This window comes from Vitis riparia, chromosome 19 (genome assembly GCF_004353265.1).
Source record: "Vitis riparia cultivar Riparia Gloire de Montpellier isolate 1030 chromosome 19, EGFV_Vit.rip_1.0, whole genome shotgun sequence".
Lineage (NCBI taxonomy): Eukaryota > Viridiplantae > Streptophyta > Magnoliopsida > Vitales > Vitaceae > Vitis > Vitis riparia.
Window position 1 is genome coordinate 15,845,406 of NC_048449.1, and position 10,043 is coordinate 15,855,448.

Genomic DNA, 10,043 nt, shown 5'->3' on the forward strand with positions numbered 1-10,043 from the left:
TCAACTCTTGTAATTCTTATTTCAATTTTACATCATTGTGTTCCTTTTTCATTCTACAAATCCAAATTTCTTGCTCCAAACAAACCCTAAATACGTAGGCTCAAAAGAACTAATTCTTTTGTGCAAATTTTGAAACCCTTAAATTCATGACACAGCCTTGCTTTGCTAAACCCTTAAATCCGAGTTTCTCTTGGTAAGTCCTAGGTGAATTCTTGCTGGAAATCTTGATATTTGTTTGATTAGTTTGATAAGAACCTATAGAGGATTACGAGTGGAAAAAAGCAAGAGTGGTGAACACATAAGAAAGTAAAAGGCAATTTGATTTTGTGTGAAAACACGAGTGAATCATTCTTTGAGTGAAACACATGAGAGAGTGTGCAAAGGTTTTTTTTTCTAACTTTGTTTTGCAGCAAACATGTCAGACAACAAGGACAAAAATATTTTCAGGAATGCATCAGAAGAGGTTGATCTGAAGTTTCTCACAAAATCTTTAATAGGTGAGATGAGGAGAGTATTGAGAGCAGGGATGAAGTAGGTTCATGAACGGATAGATCAGGTAGAGAATGCACATGTGGAGCCACAAAAGGCTCTTAATGTGCATAGGAGACAGAGAGTTCAACCTAGCTAGGGAAGTGAGAGTTGAAGATGAAGAGTATTATGGGGGTAGTTTTGATAAAAAAGATGACCAAAATTCAATTGTTGGCAATAGGAGATATGGTGGGCGGTTTAGAGAGTCTAAGAATTGGGAAGATAATTACTTGGGTAGTATTAAGATGAAGATTCTATTGTTTCAAGGCAGAAACGATCCTGAAGCTTACTTTGAGTGGGAGAAGAAAATAGAATTAATATTTGATTGTCATAATTATTTCGAGCTTAAAAAGGTAAAACTTGCAGCCATTGAATTTTCTAATTATGTGATTATTTGGTAGGATCAACTAGTATTAAACAAGATGAGAAATAGAGAACATCCAATAGAAACGTGGGAGGAAATGAAAATCGTGATGAGAAGACGGTTTGTTCCAAGCCATTACTACCGTGAGTGTGTATCAAAAATTGCAAAGTCTTACATAAAGTAATCAAAGTGTGGAGGATTATTATAAGGAGATGGAAATCGCTATGATTCGAGCAAATGTAGAGGATGATCGAGAGGCTACTATGGCTAGGTTCATAGTTGGTTTGAATCGAAAAATTGCTAATTTGGTGGAATTGCAACATTATGTGGAGTTGGAATATATGGTGCACATGGCTATCAAAATTGAGAACCAACTCAAGAGGAGGGGCAACAGTACATGGCAAAACCCCAGCTCAGGATCATCATGGAGATCGAATTTTGTGAAGAAAGAGAAGAAGCAAGCAACTACCAAGCCCAAAATCAAGCAAAAACAAGAAGCGACTAGCCATGGAAATCAAGGTAAATTTGATTCTTCCAACACTCATAATTGTGTTATTAAGTGTTTTAAATGCCAAGGCAGGGGTCACAGAGCGAGCCAATGTCTAAACAAAAGAGTTATGATATTACGAGATAATAGTGAGATTGAATCTGATGACATTGAATCTATGCCACCATTGGAGGGTGTGGATGATGAGGAATATGTTCTTGTCCAAGGTGAATTGTTGGTTGTGAGGAGAGCTCTAAGTATGCAGGTCAAAGAATATGACAAAGTACAACGAGAAAATATCTTTCATACTAGATGCCATGTGCAAAACAAGGTATGTAGTGTGATTATTGATAGAGGTAGTTGTACTAACATTGCTAGCATTACAATGGTGGAGAAATTAGGGCTTCCAACAATTAAACATCCTCGGCCTTCCAAGTTTCAATGGCTCAACGATAGTGGGGAGATAAGGGTTACTAAACAGGTGTTAGTATCTTTCTACATAGGAAAATATGAAGACGAAGTTCTGTGTGATGTAGTTTTGATGCAAGTTGGACACTTGTTACTATGCTGACCATGGCAATTTGATCGACATGTTAAGCACGATGGTTTCACCAACAAATACTCGTTTGTGCTTAATCAAATGACAATCACTCTAGTCTCTTTGTTACCAAAGCAGGTCAATGAAGATCAAGTGAGGTTACAAAAAGAGAGTGATTTAAAGAAAAAGAGTGAGAAAAAGAAAACTAGTGAAAATCATAAAGAAAAAAAATACTGAGAAAAGGAAAAGAGAAAACAAGAGGACAAATTCAACCATTGAGAAAAAATTAGAGATAAAAAAAAAATATTCTATGCAAAAGTAAGTGAAATAAAAAGAACAATATTTTTAAATCATCCAATGATTGTATTTTTGTACAAAAAGGTGTATTTAAACACTAAAAAACTTAACACGTCTTTGCCTAGTTCAATTGTTTCTCTTTTGCAAGAGTTTGATGATGTCTTTCTCGAGAAGGTTCCATATGGTTTACCTCATATTCGAAGAATTGAACATCAAATTGATTTCATGCCTAGTGTTTCCATTCCAAATCAACCAACCTATCAAAGTAATCTCGATGAGACCAAGGAGCTACAAAGGTAGGTTAGCGAATTGATGGAAAAGGGGTACATAAGGGAAAGTATGAGTCTGTGCACTATGCCGATGATTTTGGCTCCTAAAAATGATGGGACATGGAGAAAGTCCATTGATTGCCAATCAGTCAACAACATGACGGTAAAGTATCGTCATCCTATTCCTCGCTTACATGATATGTTAGATGAATTACATGGTGTTTATGTATTTTCTAAGATTGATCTAAAGAGTGGGTATCATCAAATAAGAATGAAAGAGGGTGATGAATGGAAAATTGCTTTTAAAACGAAATATGGTTTATATGAGTTGTTAATTATACCATTTGGATTAACTAACACATCGAGTACTTTCATGCAATTAATGAGCCATGTCTTGCGTGCTTTCATAGGTAGATTTATTGCTGTTTATTTTGATATATTCTCATTTATAGCAAAAACTTGGATGATCATGTTATGCACTTAAATTCAGTTCTGGATGTACTTAGAAAAGAGAAGTTATTTGCTAACTTGAAGAAGTGCACCTTTTGCATTGATAAGCTCGTGTTTCTTGGTTTTGTTGTGAGTGCACAAGGAATACAGGTTGATGAAGAGAAGATCCGTGCGATTCAAGACTGGTTGAGTCCTACGAGTGTAGGTCATGTTCGTAGTTTTCATGGACTCGCTAGTTTTTATAGGAAGTTTGTGAAAGACTTTAGCAGCATCACAGCACCGCTTATCAAAGTCATCAAGAAGAACGTTGGATTTAAATGGGGAAACGAACAAGAAAAGGCGTTCCAATTGATCAAGGAAAAATTAACTCATGCTCCTCATTTACTTGCTTTGCCTGATTTTACTAAAATGTTTGAAATTGAATGTGATGCTTCAGGTAAGGGTATAGACGCAGTTCTTATGCAAAGAGGAAGACCAATTGCATATTTCAACGAGAAGTTAAGCAAAACAACCTTAAACTACTCTACTTATGATAAAGAATTGTATGCATTGGTTCAAGTATTGGAAACATGGCAACACTATCTTTGGCTAAAGGAGTTCATGATTCACACCAATCATGAGTCCTTGAAGCATTTAAAAAGCTAACACAAATTGAAAAAGAGACATGCACAATGGGTGGAATTCATTAGGACATTTCCATATGTCATTTAATACAAGCAAGGTAAGGAAAACATCGTTGTCGATACCCTTTCTCAAAGGTACATATTAATTTATACTCTTAATGCAAAATTACTTAGTTTTGAGCATATTAAAGAATTCTATCATTTAGACCGTAATTTTTGTGAGGAGTTTCAGGCCTGTGAGAAAAATGCAATGGGTAAGTTCTTTAGGTACGAAGGTTTCTTATTTTGAGAAAATAAATTGTGTGTGCTGAATTGCTCTTTGCGTGAATTGTTAGTAAGAGAGTCCCATGGTGGAGGATTAATGGCACATTTTGGAGTTGCTAAGACCTTATTCATTTTTCAAAAACACTTCTATTGGCCTCACATGAAAATAGATGTTGAGAGAATTTGTGGTAGATTTGTCACATGTAGGCAAGCAAAATCCTGAGTGCAATCCCATGGTTTATACACACCACTGTCTATTTCTAGTGAGCCTTGGATTGATATTTTGATGGACTTTGTGTTAAGTTTTCCAAGGTCTAAACGTGGTAAGGATTCAATATTTGTGGTTGTGGATAGATTTTCTAAGATGATACATTTCATTCCAAGTTACAAAATCGATGATGCTTCACATGTTGTTAATTTGTTCTTTAGAGCAATTGTAATATTACATGGTATGCCTAGGACAATAGTTTGGGATAAAGATGCTAAGTTTTTGAGTTACTTTTAAAAGACTTTGTGGTGTAAGTTAGGAACTACGTTATTATTTTCTACTACTTGTCACTCACAAACAGATAGTCAAACCAAAGTAGTGAATAAAACTTTGTGTACTTTGTTGAGGGCTATTATTAAAAAGAACAAAAAACCTTGGGAATAGTGTTTACCACACGTTGAGTTTGCTTATAATTGTACTATTCATTCTGACACTAAGTTTTTACCATTTGAAATTGTTTATGGTTTTAATCCTTTAACTCCATTAGATTTAACGTCATTACCTTTGTCTGAACGTGCTAACTTAGATGGAAAGAAAAAGACTGGATTTGTTAAGCAGATACATGAGAAAACAAGGCTCAACATTGAGAAGATGATGGAGCACTATGCAAAGCAAGCTAATAAAGGGCGCTGAAAACTGATTTTTGAACTTAAAGATTGGGTTTGGTTGCCGAAAGAAAGATTTTCGACACAAAGGTGATCTAAGTTGTTTCCAAGAGGAGATGGACCTTTTCAAGTCCTTGAGTGCATCAATGACAATGCATATAATTTGGATTTTCCAGGTGAGTACAATGTTAATGCCACTTTCAATGTTACTGATTTAAGTCCTTTTGATGTAGGTGATTATTTGAGGACAAATCCTTTTCAAGAGGAGGAGAATGATAAGGGCATGACTAACAAATGGAATGTAGATCTTATTCAAGTTCTACTTGGTCCAGTTACAAGGGCTTGAGCTAAAAAGTTCAAGGAAACTCCTAATGGATTGATTCAAAACATTTGGGTTGAGGTGAATTCATGGAGGACCAAGGAAGATGCTCTACATGTTCCATAAGGTTGGATTTCCATGATTCAAGTTTTGGAATGATCTAGAAGAATCCATCAAAGAGAAGAAATCACAAATTGCATGGATTGAATGGAGTTTCCTAAATTGGTGATTACCCAATTTTTGGCTCATCAAGGAGATTAGCTAGCGCAATCTAAAGCAATCTTTTAAGATTGCTAAATTACCTTTCTTATTTATTACTATATTTTATATTTTGAATTTTATGGGAAAGTGATAAATTAGAAATTCCCTTGTTTTCTTTTTTACTTTGAGGTAGGCATGATTTTAGGAAATAATGGATTCAATTTTCAGAATCCAACTTAGGATATTTTAGTTTCCATTTTCTAGTTATTTGTGAATTCTAGGCAGAATATTTGGGGATTTTCTAATTGCCAAATTCATGGACCTCTTTATATTTAAATAGCCATCAACTTATTGAAAAATAATACAAATTTCATTCATAATTTTATGAGAGAAAATTCTGTTTGGTTCTTTTAGAACTCTTTGAACTTATCGTAAAGATTTAAGTGGTGTTCTCATTTAGCTTATCGATCAATCCTTCTATAATTGATTGTGGTGTCTTCATTATACCAAGGTTCTTGCTTCCATATAAGCAACAGGCTGTGGTTACATACAAATATGTTTTTAAACAATCTTGGAGCCATTCTTGATCCACAAGTTTCTCAACTTTGGTATGGATTGTATCACAGTCTTGTTAGTTATGTCTTTCTGATATTCTGTTACAATAGATGTTGTAATTCCATATTTTGTTGAACCAATCAAAGAGTATCGACCATTCGAAAAAATCCCTTTCATCACAGTTAATTCACCTTTCACAACCTTCATCACCCCATTTTCAATTCTAACAGAACAACCTATCGAATCAAGCATCCTAAGAGAAATAAAATTTCTTCTAAGCTCTGGAATGTAGCGTACATTCTATAGTACTCTATAACAACCATCAAACACTTGCACCTTGATAGATCCAATCCCTCAAATCTTACATGCCTTGTTGTTGTATAGTAAAACAATTCCTCCATTAATCTCCTTGAATGTTTGAAACCACTCATAATTTGGACTCATATGAAACAACACCCAGAGTTCAAAACCCACTCCTGGTGAGTGTCTTGTGCTAAGTGAACAAGTACCTCTACCGAATCATAACCATCCAACACCACTAATGCGTCATCAGATTCCTACTTATCATTTGACTTCTTCTTCCTATTAGGGCACTCTATCTTTATGTGACCCTCCTTGTTGCAGTGATAACACTTAAACTTTCTTTGTGATTTAGATCTTGATTTTCTTTTGTTTTTGTTATCTCTTTTCTCCATTCTACCTCTAACATGAAGAGCCTCATTGTTACTATTTGTCTTCTTTTCTGCCCTCAATTCCAACTCTTTAAACCTAATAGCTAGTTCCAAATAATCAAGAGACAATGTATCCCTACCATACTTAATGGTATCACGAAGTGGACTAAGGTTGATGGAAACGAGTTTAGCAATATGACTGTCTGATCTTCATCATTGATTTTCTCTCCAATGTTCTCCAATTCAATAACCAACTTATTGAATTCATCGAGGTTCTCATCAAGATTCTTGTCCTCTTGCATCTTGAACCTAACAAATCTGGTTATTAAGAGATTTTTTCATATAAAGACTCTCCCATTTCAACCATAAGCCTGCTGCAATTGTTTCCTTGTTGCACTTCCTTAAAACACTATCACTAAAATATAATCATAGTGCTATATGTTGTTTCAAGCATCTCCATCTTCTTTGTCTCTATCATGGTGCTTGGAAGGTTTTTTTTCTCCTTGTAGTGCTTGAGTAACCTTTTGTTGAACCAAGATGGCTCTCATAAGCTACCCCCAAATCTCGAAGTCTCCCTTGCCATTGAATTGTTGCATCTCAAACTTAGTTGTAGCCATTTTCGACAATTCCACACTCACTGCACCAATTGTGGGAATATGAAGAAGAAATAATCAACCAATTTATTGAATTCAATGCACAAACTCCTTGTAGATGTAATACTACCCACACAACAAAGAAGAACTCACGCACGCAAACACCAAAGAAACAATAATCAAGACACAAAGTTTTATGTGGTTCAATCAAAACTGACCTACATCCACGAATTGTAGTAACAATTTTCAGTATTTATAGTCAATGATACAAGGCAAAAAAATATTAGAACAATTTCCCTCGAGGTAAACCCCAAATTACAAGCACTTTGCTACATGCTTACTTGCCCTGATTTTTATTTTATTTTATTCTTTCTATTCTGCCACCCTTAACAGCAAGTTATAAATCTAGTTTGATTTACACCTCGTTTTCTATTCCATATTGTTTCCCAAAAAACCAAATTTGACTAGTTACCCAATCAATATCATAAGGAAATAAATCCCCTATTTACTTTTCTAGAAACAAAAAATACAAAAGGAAAAAAATCATCTTGACTAACCGTAAAATCTAGTATGATGATACATGTACAGAAACCAATTTTTTTCACATAGTTGAAGGATTTGACCCTTTTCATTTATGGGTTCTCCAATCGCTGCTAGGTTATCAGAGATATTCATTACTTTAATAATATACTCCATCATTGATAAAGAACTCTTTCTCATTGTTTGAAATTCTAAATGAAGTTGCATTATCTGAGCTTTTGACGAAACTGAAAAGATTTTCTCTAATGCAATCTGTAACACCCAAGTATTTTTTAGGGATAATTTAGGAAAATAATAATAATAATAATAATTTAATTAATTATTTATTTAATTTAATAAAATGAAAAAGGGGTAAAAATGTAATTTTACGAAAAAATACCCTAGGTGTAAATTAGAAATTCTGTTCATCCTGTTCTTTTTTGAATAGTGTTCCTGTTCACAGAATTCCAAAGAACGTAAGGTTGAAGTCGGATTTCAGGGTTTGAAGACCAGATCTCTATAGGTAAGATTCTAATCCCTAGATTAATATTTTAGATTCATTATTTAAATTCAAACACATTAGATATTTTTTGGAAAATCCAAATCTAAGTTAGGGTTTGTTTATTTAACTTTTAGATCAAAATGTTTGAAAAAAAATTTCAAGTCTAGGTTGCTTTATTGATGAAGATAGGAAAATTTCAAAAATTTCAATGGAATAGAAAAATAAATAATTAAATTTAAAATGAAAAAAAAAACGGAAGAAATCTCAAATTTGATTAATTTGAGAGAACACGCAGCATATGCATTACAATGCCTTTTTACAATAAAGTGATGATTTAATCTGTCTGCAATGGAACATCTAGTAATGTGGACTATAAAATAACTTGTTCATAATGATTCCAATTGACACCCAATGCAAGACTCACCTATTATCCTGTCCAATCACCTAAAGAAACCACTACTTCCAAGTGGTGGAACCATATAGAATGAGGTAATTGCAAGGGTGCAATCCGTGTGTGCTGGAAGCATGACTCAAAAAGTACACCAGCCTAAGAAAATAATAGTAATAATAATAATAAAGCTTGAAATAGCCAATACATTGTTACTACTTAAATAACTAATGAACTCCAAAGAAACTTCTCCTACATGTAGAAACGTCAACATTATCTCTTTGATCTTGATAGTGTACAATTCCAATCTCTCTTGGCTTCTTAGGGTCCTTTTCCCAATGCTCAAGCTAAACTCAAAGGGGTGATATAGATACTTGTATTTATGGTATTGAGGCATTGTATTTGTGTGCACACTGCTGGAAGAAGAAGAAGAAGAAAAAAAAAAGAATTTTATAGAATTTTATAATGAAATAAAATTTCAATTTAATTAAATTAGTAATGTGTTATTAGAAAAAAAAATTGGGAATTTATTAATTTGTTTAAATAATGAATAAATTTTATTTAAATTATAGATAAATAGTAATAATTGTTTCTCTTATGTTATATTAGGTGAAGAGTAGATTTTCCAAAATTATTTTTTCTCCCAAGTTTTCGAGGACTTCTTTTGAGGTAAAGGAAATTAATGCAATTGTTTTTTCTTTTTATAAACAAATTTTTATATACATCATTTGGAAATATTTTGAGTTATTATTCGTTTTATGCATGGATCAAATATGTTTTACATGAAAAGTATGTTAAAACTTTACATTTTGTTTATAACAGAGAAATGTGGAGATATTATGTTTTGTAAATTTAAATAATTGAAATAAATGTTTGACTCTGGTTTGTTTGGCCCTTGTCAACTGGATATAATAGTTGACCTTTACATTTCTTGGTGGGGAAAGTAATTGATTTGGACCCCAGCTTTTAGAGGTTTAGTTAGAGGTTACTAGTACTAGTAGTGTTTGGTTCCATCCACCTTAAAGGAACAATTTGAGGCTAGCCACCTATTTGAAAAGTCCCACCTAACTGGGCACCATTTGATGTTTGATGACCATAGTAAATAAATGATTTGAATGTTTTGATTGAATTTGATATGAAAATGTTTGAATTAGAAATGAAAGTGTACAGTTAAAAGTTTTGAATGTATTGATAAAAATGACTCAAAGGTTTACGAAAATAATTAGTTATGATATCTCTTATTTCGCAAGTGAACTTGAAATATTTGATCCATGGATTGCATTAATGTTCCTTATCGGGATTTGAGCTCATTCCCCTTTGTTGATAATTTTTCAGGTACCCTTAGTTCAGGCGAGAAGTGATGGCTAGGTCGGGGAATGGTCATCATTAGGATTTTGCTTAGGATGTTATTTTTGGACATTGTTAGCTTATAAGTTTATGTTCATTTGGATTATTTGGTTTTTGGAAGCTATTTAGATATTGAACTTTTGAATTTTTTTTTATGATAGTTTGAAGTTGAAATTTGGAGATTATGAAAATTTTTTAGAAGACTTGAATTGTTTGAGTTTGCAATCTATTTGGATAATGGATTTTGGTTGATGG

At 33.3% G+C, this 10,043-nt stretch overlaps 1 pseudogene; it reads left to right on the forward strand.

Moving 5' to 3' along the window:
* The first annotated feature begins 569 nt into the window (after positions 1 to 569).
* Positions 570 to 5,138, forward strand: LOC117908254 (annotated as a pseudogene).
* The last annotated feature ends 4,905 nt before the right edge of the window (positions 5,139 to 10,043 follow it).